This window comes from Saimiri boliviensis, chromosome 15, assembly GCF_048565385.1.
Source record: "Saimiri boliviensis isolate mSaiBol1 chromosome 15, mSaiBol1.pri, whole genome shotgun sequence".
Classification (NCBI taxonomy): Eukaryota; Metazoa; Chordata; class Mammalia; order Primates; family Cebidae; genus Saimiri; species Saimiri boliviensis.
Window position 1 is genome coordinate 30,294,449 of NC_133463.1, and position 11,970 is coordinate 30,306,418.

The 11,970-nt window shown below is 43.7% G+C and overlaps 1 protein-coding gene and 1 long non-coding RNA gene across 5 annotated transcripts in view; one reads left to right on the top strand and one right to left on the bottom strand.

The window, feature by feature from the left end:
• CPQ (carboxypeptidase Q) overlaps nt 1-5,927 on the bottom strand; it is a 471,880-nt gene extending 465,953 nt beyond the window's left edge. Inside the window, exon 1 of one of the 2 annotated variants that reach the window (XM_010349382.3) lies at nt 5,778-5,927. The gene's annotated coding sequence lies outside the window, so the exon portion shown is untranslated. The remainder of the gene's footprint in view (nt 1-5,777) is intronic. The other variant, XM_074386832.1, reaches the window with a different exon arrangement.
• The window catches only part of LOC104653001 (uncharacterized), a 40,875-nt gene continuing 34,755 nt past the window's right edge, over nt 5,851-11,970 (top strand). For all 3 annotated transcript variants that reach the window (XR_012514058.1, XR_746282.3, XR_012514059.1), the window contains exons 1-2: nt 5,851-6,294; nt 6,402-6,575. This is a non-coding gene — a long non-coding RNA (uncharacterized LOC104653001). The remainder of the gene's footprint in view (nt 6,295-6,401; nt 6,576-11,970) is intronic.

An 11,970-nucleotide genomic window follows, 5' to 3' on the forward strand; every position in this document is an offset into this window, starting at 1 on the left:
TCAGTCTAAAAAGACACATCAATTTAATAATTCACTTTAAAAATACATCATACTTATCTAATAACCATTACATTATATTTCAGGTGAGTTGGTCTTCAAATACCATCTGCTTTACTTTTACATTTACATGATGTGATATGGTAAGGAAAGGAGGGGACACACTGCAAAAGGCCAAGGTTCCAAGGTAAAGCAAGGCTTTGATACAATGGACAAAGCAATGGACCCCAAGTCAGAAGATTCTGAGTCCCTGCCAGCCATGTGATCTGAGCCATCTGAGCCATGAGACAAACTGTAGCCTCCTTCATGCCAGATTTTTAGTTTATAAAAGAAAGATAATAATGCCTGGCTACACCTACTTCCTAGGTTCCTGTAACAATCAAATATAAAATTTCTTTTTAAATATAAAGTGCTATGCAAAACTTTTTTCCAAGGAAGACTAATACCACTATACCAAAAGAACACTGCATCAATCGACCTTTTTCTTTGTAACACCTGTTTGTCATAGAATTACTTAAATTTTCCAAAAAATTTCTCCAAATCATTGCCCATTTCATTTTTATCTTACTTTCCATTACTTTTTGCTTAGTTCAAAGTCTCCAAACACTTTCTCTGCAAAATGAGATCGAGCCCTCTGCCCAGTACCCACACCTCTGAACAATCTCCTGTTTGTGTCTTCCTGACAAACTGAATAAGATGAGAAATCAAGCTTGTGATATCTTACCACTGAAGAAGTATAGTTATTTGGAAGCACCAGCTCAAGTTTCTTCTCTGTATTCCGTATCTGCCTATACCTGTGTCTTTAGAAACCACTTCTCTCTGCAACACTCCTGCCATTTCCTTATCTTTGTTCCTTTGAACGACTCTGGTCTGTATTTCTCTTTTTCAGTTTCTCCCAGCAGCTTATAATACCCTCGTTATTTGAGTCTCCAATCTTTTTTTCCTTCACTGGCACTTACATAAGAATCAGAGCTCTCTAGGAACTCATCTGAAATATAATGTAATGGTCATTAGATAAGTTTGATATATTTTTAAGTGAGTTATTAAATTGATGTGTCTTTTTAGACTGAGGTCCTATTGTAATGTTTGGCTGATCTCGACTATGTGACATTACAGCACAGCTACAGAAAAGGCTACATATCCTGGGATCTCCACTTGGATGTTCCACAGTTACCTCCACTCACTCACTGTCTTTCTCTCAAAACTTCTTCCTCACCTTATATTTGTTACCCTCATTAGTGGCATCTCCACTCACCCAGTTAAGCAATTCCAAAACGTCAGATTATTTTCAAACATATTTCCCATATCCTCCAGCTAGTTATTAAATCCTGCTCTGTTTTCTTTTTTCTTTTTTTTTTTTTTTTTTTGTGTGTGTGTGTGTGTGTGTGAAACGGAGTTTCGCTCTTGTTACCCAGGCTGGAGTGCAATGGCGCGATCTCGGCTCACCGCAACCTCCGCCTCCTGGGTTCAGGCAATTCTCCTGCCTCAGCCTCCTGAGTAGCTGGGATTACAGGCACGCGCCACCATGCCCAGCTAATTTTTTTGTATTTTTAGTAGAGACAGGGTTTCACCATGTTGACCAGGATGGTCTCGATCTCTTGACCTCGTGATCCACCCGCCTCAGCCTCCCAAAGTGCTGGGATTACAGGCTTGAGCCACCACGCCCGGCCTGCTCTGTTTTCTAAAAGTCTCTCTAACCTATCTTAGTTTAGATCCTTCTCCTATTTCACTATAACTATGGCAACTGCATCCTCCTTTTCCTGCGGCCTTCTGGCTCTTCCCTCCCTAGTTCTAAAACATTATCACTGTAGCTATTTTCCAAAGAAAATCCAATCATATCACTTCTCTGCTTAAAATTCAGCTTAAAAATGCTGCAAAAAGCCAGGCACAGTGGTTCATGCCTGTAATCCCAACACTTTGTGAGGCCAAGGTGGGCAGATAGCTTGAAGCCAGAAGGTTTAGATCAACCTGGTCCACATGGTGAAGCCCTAAAAATACAAAAATTAGCCAGGCTGTGGTGGCGCACACCTGTAGTCCCAGCTACTTGGGAGGCTGAGGCATGAGAATCACTCGAACCGGGAAGCAGAATTTGCAGTGAGCCGAGATCTTGCCATAGCACTCCAGCCTGAGTGACAGAGTGAGGCCTTGTCTCAAAAAAAACAAAACAAAGCAAAACAAAAATAATGCTGAAAAGGATTATCTAGACTATGATAAAGTTTAAATAATATGACATTCAAGGACCAATTCAAGGACCATCACTGGCCCCAGCCTTACCAGACCTTACCACAAGCACACTGAGCTCCCAACTCCCAAAGAATGCCATGTTGCTATTTGCCTCCTTTTCCTTGCTATTGTTGTTCTCCATGGTTGCAATACCCTTCTCCCTTTGCTTGGTCTTTAGGCTTTAAAACACAGTTCAAACTTCACTTTCTCTGCAAAGTCTTCCTGAGCTCCAATCATACCTCTTTCCTGGAAGAGTAAGTGGCCACTACTTCCACATTACCCTGTGGTGCAATTGTTTGGGTCACTCTCATATTTAAATTTGTTCTCATTCATCTTTATCTGGCACATAGTACACCCTCAATAAATGGTTACTGAATTTAATATTTTCTGAATAAAATAACAACTAAAGGAAAATTCCACAGATCCGGAAGTACACTCCTCCAAATACCTTGCTGCATTAAAGAAACGGGCCCAGGAATAAAGAGAACTAATAATGTGACTGTAACAAACACATGAATGGGTTGTTTGTTTTTAAAAGCTAAGTGGTTTAGGGAGGGTAGGGGGAGAAGAAAGTACATTTTAAAGCTCTAGCTTCAGGCCAAGTAATAAAAATTGTTGCTTTAATGGTTTTTTTTTTTTGGTTTTTTTTTTTCCATAATATTGTGAGCAATGGGAAGGTCTATTCCATCACACCAGCCTTCAGGGCAGAAAGTTTCAGCCTCCTGAGCTAAATCAAACTGGCATCAGCTCTTGGTTTTTCAGCGGCCACAACTGGTCTCTGCTTTCCATGGGGTGAAACTTGGCTGACAAAAAAGAAACAAAATAATTTCCCACTTATTTTATGGGCCTCTCTTTTCCTCTTTTGCTCTCATCAATTAATTATAAGGATTCTGGAAACCCATCTTGCATTCTTGTCTCTAGATTACACAGATGTAGGCGTTGTTCTTTGTCTACACTAGGGGTTGTTAGTTTTATAAAGAAGGAAGTTGGGAGGCAGTGCCTTACCAAGAGAACAAAGCTAGTCCAAAAAACAACACTGCTTGGCACTCGTGGTTCAAAGCCCTTAAGTGTCATTTACTGATGACAGCTCTCAATGTCACTCATTTTATGTTTCCTAAATTGGTAAGTCTGAACATGTTTAAAATTAAGATGCATGAGTACCTAGGTCAAAGTATCAGAGTCTCCCAGAATCTCAATGGAATTCAATAACTTTCAAAATGATAAAACAATCAATTCCCCTATAATTCAGTCTCAATCGTTTCACCCTGTGCTCCCATTCTAAATTCATTTACCCAAATAACCCAGAGTTTGTATATATGCTTGAGCACACACAGAAACCACATTCTTCAAAGTCACACAGTCTTCCTGGCAGGATTTTCTTGTTTCTGCAAGAAACACTGTTTCCATCTGCTTGAGTTTTGAGTCCTAACTTTTCCATTTTCCAAGTACTGTTTCTAGTTAAGAAGGTTGAATAGGAATTACCATAGTATCTAGCTCTTAGGTATACAGTGACAACTAAATGGGGCAATATAAGTAAAAAGATTAAATATAACAGTGCCTGGTGTATGGTCAGTGCCCCATAAATATCAACTTTGTAATATTCCGTGCCTGTATGACACATGAACTCATAACTGGCTCTTTGGAAAAGAGTGTGAGAAAGTTGGCCCTTTTCAACAAGCAACACATTTATTCCACTTCTCCTTATTTATAAACTTGATTAACTAAAGTAAGTAACAATTTCATTTTACTTAACACATTTGGAGCTTTGTGTCTGTTAAATGTAGCATGCAAAAATATTTAAATATGTATAATGACTTTTGAAGTGCCTTTAAAAAATCTCCAAGGTCCATTCAGCTTCAAAATGTGATCTATGATAACTAATCTCAAATGCATGCAAAGAAATAATGATGCAGTTCCCCAGGTATCGTGGGAATATATGGCATTGTCAGACTGGGATGCATTGGAAACAAGTCAGACCCAGGACCAAGAGCCTGTGACAATGTAAAAGAAAATCTTATCCTCCTTTCTCCTCACCAGCCTAGAGTATATTATACTTATCTTGAGCTCCCAGGTTCTCTTATTGCAGATGTGGAGAAGAAAGGGAATGAGCTGTAAATAGCAGAGAAGAAAGCAGAGACAAAATGCTACAGAATCTCAAACAGAGCAGGTGAAGTAAGCAGAACTCCATGAAATCATCCGTAATTTCATCTTCTAACCCTGATAAAAACGAATCCCAGAGGTTTTAACTCAGGAAAGGTCCCTAGCTAAACTGCCACATTTTGGAGATTAAGAAATCAAAACCTAAAGAGATCAAATGGCAAATCCAAGGTCATCCAGTTCTTCTGAAACCTGGGCCTGGAAACTAAGAACTGCTGCAGTGACCAACTCTATTAAAGCTATGTGCTAAGCCTATGTGTACAAACAGATAATGTCTCCCTGGGCCCTCTCTTTAGCCTCCTGCAAATCAGCCAGCACCTGTCTCAGGAAAACAGACAAGATTCTTAACAACTCTGAATTGAAAAGGAATGTCTGGTTTCACAAACAAATTGGGGTCAGGTGATTCTGCCTTTACAGTCATCCTCATCTTTAAGAAATAGATGAAATATTATAGTGATAACGATTCTTTTAACGTCCAAAGCGGAAGTGAACAAAACAGAAGCAAAAAAAAAAAAAAAAAAATTCTAGGCATATTTTGTTTTAAGCAAACACATATAGCCAAGTCCACCAAAAATGGAAATACCAGGGGACATTTCCAGAGGTTATTTAAACAGAACAGAACTCTTTTTAAGTGGTCCCAATGAGAATGCTCCGTTTGCAAACGTGCGACACGTACACAACTTTTTGGAAAGCTATCAGAAAATAGGAGTTGTAAGCCTGCGTCTCCACTGCTTCCACTTCACGTATCTGTATTTTCACTCGTGCGCTGGTTCATTCAGCTTGATCTCCTATGTCCTCATTCACTCACTTGTTAATTCACTCAGTCCTATGGCATAGGTGCTCATTCAATTACTTATTGAGTAGCTCTGAGTCCTAAGTCAGACAGGACTTTGCCCTCATGGAACTTAGATTCTGGGAGAGTCTAGTAGCAGAAACTAGACGCAGCAAAAGCGAAAGTGCACAGTAAAACGGGAAAGGAACCGCAAAAGAACTGCATAGAGCACACTGGAGGCTCAGGGGGCCCAGGAATGTTCGCAGAGGCGGGACGAAGGGGCGGCTTAGAGCTGAACCCTGGCGCTGAGGGGACGCGAACCCGCCTTGGGAAGGACTGCTGAGGGGGCTTGCTGCTGTCCCGCCGCATCCTCCTCCACCCCCACGTCACTCACAGCTGCCCCATTTCTAGGCTCGGCGCCTTCAGCGTCACCGAAGGGGCAGCCCCAGGCTGCCACCCTGCCGCCCCCCTGCCAGGTCCTCCCGTCACTCCCACCCGTGAGCGTTGTTGGCAGTCCGTTCCCCTCCGCTCCCTCCCCGGGCCGGCTCCAGCCTCGGCCCGCCGCGGGAAGGCTCCAGGGCCCGGGCCCAGCTGCCCGCGGGCACTGCCAGGTCGGCGGCACACGCACCTGATGGGGCGGCTCTGACGGAGGCGGTGCCCAGGACCGGGCTCGAGGCCTCGTCTTACGTTGGCGGCGGCCACACCCCTGACCCGGCGGGGCCCTCCGCGCCGCCTCGGGACTGCAGCGCTGCTCGCCGGCCAGGCCGCGGGCCGAGAGGCGGGGCGAGGGCCGGATTCCCGCGCCGGGTGGGGCGCCGCCTCCGGAACGCCGCGGGGCGTCTCACTCGGCCTCCGAGGGCGACCTCGGGGCACGCATCGACCGGAAGGCTCCTCAGCTTCTGGGCCGTGGTTGCTGTTGGAAAACGGAGTGTAGCCCCGGGTCTCGAGCCCTAGGCCTGACTCCCCGGTGCAGACGCGGTGCGGAGACCGGGGCCGCGTGCTGTTCAGAAGCGCAGCCGCCGGCGAGGCGGGCCGCGGAGGCCTGAGCAGGCACAGGGCTTGGCAGAGGGTCCTGCGCTTCCTCGGCGGGTACCCGTGCAGGTAGAGGAGGACTGGGCTGCGCAGCTGAAAGGACAACGTGGAAGGTTTGTGTCCGTCTCTGAGCCTGAGTAAAGGCCATGCTTTCCGAACTGTCGAACGCCTCCCGAAGGGAAGCGATTATTAAACCGTTTTCCCATCCTGCCATTTGTAGGATTGTCAGGCAGTGGTGATGGAAGGCAGAGGAGATGACCCGAACTGAGAGAGATCAGAGTCTTTTCTCTGTCGTGTGTGCCTTAATTCGATGAGGGTGTCCAAGAAGAAAGGAGACTCATCTGATGACCAGGGGTGGCTTATCTCAACAAGTTACACGCATTCTGGTCACAGGGTATGTGCTCAGGGTTTTCAATGCTTTGTGTTTTGGTAAGTGCAAATTCCTTTGTTTAACGAAATTCTTATCAAATACAAAGTTATCTTTGTGAAACACTGAGCAGTTCCGGTCTCTCCTCTTAACTAAAAAAAACAGAACTTTTAATTTAAAAAAAGAAAGAAAAAGCACATGTTCACTGGGAAAACACACACGCACATACAATGTGCAAAGTTCACTCACCTTCAGTTAACAATCCCTCTAAATCTTACTAGCCCTGTTGCCCGCAGAATAAAGTGTGAACTCTGTGAGGCATTGGAGGGGCCTCATAAACATGGCCCTGGCCCACCTTTCCAGAATCATCTTTCGGATGCCATATCCAGCCCCACTGAATTACTTTTTTTCTCAAACTTTCAAGGGAAAAAGACATTATTTCCAATCTGACATGGACCATTATTTCTGTAAAATACAATTCAAAACCTGCTCGCAAATGAGAAAAAAGACAAAAACTACAAGCCCAAGTTTTATTACAAGTGTACAAGTAGGCCAAAAGTATAAAATTAGTTTTTCAATTTTTGGTTGTTGTTTTTAATTTCTAAATGCTTACAGTTTCTATACTTACCTGTTCATGGACCAGTAAAAAACTGTTCACTGACTGGCAGTGGTGACTGTAGTTTAAGTGGCACTAACTTCCTGTTCTTTAATTATGTCAGATGCTTTTCAACTTCTGGGCCTTTTCTCATGTTTAATGCCAACAAAGTTCTTTCCCACTCAAGTTTCAACTCGTAATAATAGTAATAGCTTCACATTTATTGAGTGCCTTGTGCTAAGACTTTAGATGCATTAACTGTGAATTCTTATCAGTCCAATGAGCTACATATCATTATCATTATTATTTTTCCCCATTTTACAGATAAGGAGATGGAGGATTAGAGAGGTCAAATCACAAACCAATGAGGTACAAAGTCAGCATTCTAAACTCAGCTGACCTGATTCTGGAGCCCAAGCAATCAACCAATATGCTGGGCTCTTCTCTGTGAAACCACCTCATTTGCTTTCAAGTTGAAATTAATCACTCTTATTTATACCTCTACTCTAACATTTTTTACCATTGGCAATGCAGCTGTGCTGCATTGTGGGCGACCCTTCCTTGTGTGAACTATCTGTATTATCCACAGCTGCAGGCAGAAACAGCTGAGTCTACTGAACTGTGAAGATGGTGGCTTCCCCTCCCTCCAGGAGCTCCATCCCAGGGAGAGATCAGAGCTCTGTTCATAGAACCTTTGCTGGAGTGGTTTAAGGAGGTCCTGCCCAGTGAGGAGGAATGAATTGGGGTCCTGCTTACAGAAACACTCTGGCTGCTTTTTACCATTCGTGTCAGCTTCCCACACTAGGCTTTAAACTTCTAAGTCCAGTGACGTGTCTGCTCACACTAATCACTGGAAGCAGAGCTCATTCTCATCTTTGCATTACCACTTTTATGCTTACTTCATGATATGTTTTAATTATTTGTTATTGTCAGCATCCTCTACTAGACCATACAATGTTCAGTTATCTTACCAAAGACGTTTTTATTTATTTAACTGAATAAGCACTTTATAGCATGTATAATGAGCCAGGTACTATTCCAAGAATTTTAAAATCTTGCAAATAGACCTATAAAGTAGATATTATTTTATCCCTATTTAAACTGTGAGGAAACTAAGGCACAGAGAGGCTACTAGTAAGTTGCAGGGCCAGAATTCTAAACCAAGCAAGCTGCCTGGCTCCAGAATCTATTTCTGAACCACCATGCTATGCTGATTTTCCAATATCATGTGTTCTTTCTGCTTAAAACACTTCACTGCAGGGAGATCAATTCCAAGATGGTCAATTAGAAGCCCCTGCCCACAGCACTCACGGAGAGGAATTAAAAGGGGCAAGTGAATTCAGTACCTTCAACTGAAGTATCCAGATTCTTGCATTAGGATTGACTAGGTAAACCACCAGCCTCTGGAGAATGAAAAAAAGTTGGACGGGGCTGGGAAGCCTACCTGAAAGCAGCACAGAGCCAAAGGAAACTCCACCCCAGCCAAGGGAAGTGATGAGTGATATGCAACCAGGAACCATGCTTCTCCCATGAATCTTTGCAACCTGCGGATCAGGAGATCCCCTCCTGAGTCCACACCACCTGGGCCTTGAGTTTAATACACAGAGCTGTGTGTTTTATTAGCAGAGCAGCCACTCAAGCACATAGAAAGAGACACAGAAGTTTTATATACTTTGACCCCAGGATTTCCAGCAAGGCAGGAAATCCATCTCTAGGAAGGAGGCTGAATCCAGGGAGCCAAGACAACAATTCATTCCTCCTCACTGGGCAGGACCTCCTTAAGCCACTCCAGCAGGGGTTCTATGAACAGAGCTCTGATCTCTCCCTGGGTTGGAACTCCTTGAGGGAGGGGAAGCCAACCGTCTCCACAGTTCAGTAGACTCAGCTGTTCCAGCCTGCCAGCTGTGGATAACACTGATGGTCCACAAGAGGAAGGGTCCCCCACAATGCAGCACAGCTGCCTTGCCATATTGCAGCCAGACTGCTTCTTCAGTGGGACCTCAATCCATTCCTCCTCATGGGTTGGTCCTCCCTGCAGTGGCTTCAGTCACTCCAGCCAGGGCTCTATGGATAGAGCTTTGATATCTCCCTGGGACGGGTTGTGCAATGTCACTAGGCATTAGGAATTTTCCATTATTGTGCATACCTGTGGTTCATTCATTCTTGTTGCTATACAGCATTACTAAGTTGTACACATATACTACCATTTATTCATCCATTCTACTGTTGATGGGCATTTGGGAAGTACCTAGTTTGCATTTTAAAATGAGGAAAATAATCACCAGATTTGTAGGGCTTGGAAGGTATTCACAGAGCATTTACAGTGTATTAATACCTTGAAAGAGTTAATGTACTCTTCTCTATCCTGTCTCTCAGCTTGTATATCCAACTGCTGACTTCACTTGTCAACTTGGATATTGCTATGGTTTGAATATAGTTTGTCTCCTCTGAAACTGATGTTGAAATATGGTCCCCAACATGGCAGTGTTGGGAGGTGGGGACTAGTGAGAGGTGTTTGGGTCAGGGGGGCAATTTCCCATGAATAGATTGTTGCCTGCCCTCTGGGGTGAGTTCTTGCTCTTAGGAATGGATTAATTCCTGAGAGAGCAGTTGATTTAAAAAAAAAAGGGGGTGTCTTCTTCAGTTCAGTGGTCTTGCTTCCTCTCTCACCATCTGATCTCTTTGCAACACCTGCTCCCCTTATGCTTTCTGCCCTGAGTTGGAAGAGCCAAAGGCCCTCACCAGATGCAGCTGCCCAATCTTGACTCTTTCAAATGCTAGAATTATGAGCCAAGTAAACCTCCTCATAAGTGACCCAGCCTCAGGTATTCTGTGATAGTAACACTAAACAAATTAAAACAGGTATCTAATAGACATGTCTTCCAACTTATGTCCAAATGTGTCTCACCTGCAGTCTCCTTCATATCTGTTGGCAACTCCAACCTTCTAGATGCCCAGGCCAAAAACTATGGTAACATTTGGACTCCTTTCTTTCTCTCACACCTACATCTAAGTCATCAACCAATAATGCTGGCTGTACCTTTGAAATAAATCCAGAATTTCAAGTATTTGGTTTTTATAGGGTGTGATAAGGGCTAGTCTATAGGCAAGCACATCTAAGTGGGGAATCCAAGTCACAATGGAGGACAGAGAGTTTCCTGGAGGAGGGGATGTTTCAACTTCATCTTGAGGAATGATTAGAATTAATTAGAGAAGGTGACAAGACATTCTAGGAAGACAGAACTGAGTACACAAAGACCTGGGGGTGTAAAACAGCAGGACCCATGTGGGGCTTCAAGTAATGGATATGTAGAGGAGGAGATGGACAGTCAGGCAAGGATCAGCTCCAAGAAAGTTAAGAGATCAATTAGGGTACAGACTATCACAAAGGAGTCAGGGAGCCACTCAAGAATTATAAATAGAATAGTAGTATCTCTCCTCTAATTTCAGGACAGTGCAATATATTTCCACAGTGGCAAACACTTTTCAGAGATGATCTCAACCAGCTACAAAACCCAGGGTCTTAAAACAATACTTATTTATTCTTGCTTACACGTCTGCATGTTGACTTGGATTGATCTAGACTGGACTTGGTTGGGCTGCTCTGCTTCAGTCTGCATATCTGTCTGGTCTTATTTCCTTCCTGTAGGTTGGGCTTGGCTCTTCTCCATGCATGTTCATTCTGGGGCCCAAGCTAAAGGGGAAGCAGATACCTAAGGGGCATTCTCATCCTTTTTGAGCAAGTGAGTCTCCAGGGCATGCTCTTCTCATGGCAATGGCAGAAGCCCCAGAGGGCAGCAGAAATTGTGGTTCCCCTTAAGTCCCAGGCTTAGAGTAGATGCATATAACTTCTGCCCACATTCACTGGATACAGCAAGTCATGCAGCTGAGTCCAGGGTCAATAGGCAGGGAAGTCCATTATGCCTTTAGTGGGACAAAATATAAACTCACTTGTTAAGAGTGTGGATAGAGGGAATGGTGAAAACTTGGGGCCAAGAATTTTATCTACCATAGAGACCATTTTTATTCAGTACTTGGAGACTGCATGGCGCAATAGAAAGAGTATTAGCTGTGGAGTCACACAGACTATTCACTTAATAGCTCTGTGCTTTTCTCCAAGTTATTTAAAATTTTCTAGCTATCACTTTTCTTATCCCTAAAACCTATTTTGATACCTCCCCACCTTATAAGGGATTATAAGAATTCTATGTGGTGTTGGGGCTTTGTACTTTGGGCGCCAGTGCTAATTAAAACCCTCTGACTGCTAGCTACATCTAGTGTGTTCTGTTTCTACTAGTAAGAACTATGGAAGGGAGAAAATGGTTGGATTGTGGTGCTGCAAAGTTACCATATTGGAGAGAAACAAAAACCCAATAGGACCCAAATATAGCATTTCTCCAAGATGTCTATTAACACCCACTCTTCTGGCAACTACAGCTATTTGTTTTTGGGGGAAAGATGTATCTCCCATAAGAAAGGCCAGCCATTTGCTAATATGTATTTGATCTGGAAGTTCTTTTCCACATACACTTGATTCCATGGCAGTCTGAATTTTTGGTTTGTGGGTAAGAGGGGCGCTTAACTCAGAAGGGTCAGGGACAACACTGGGCAGAAAACATGTGGGAGAAGCGCCCCTGGCGTTGCTTGACAATTTGTTCTCCCTGGGTCTGCCGCTTCTGTTCTGTCCAAACAGCCTCTCTTAGCCAAAAAACTGTGCCAAAGACAATAACCAGAGTGCTCTTATTTATCTTTTCAGATTGAACCCAACCTGCCAAACATCTCACAGCTCTTTGAATCTCAAGCCTCTTGAGTCCCACATTGCTCCAC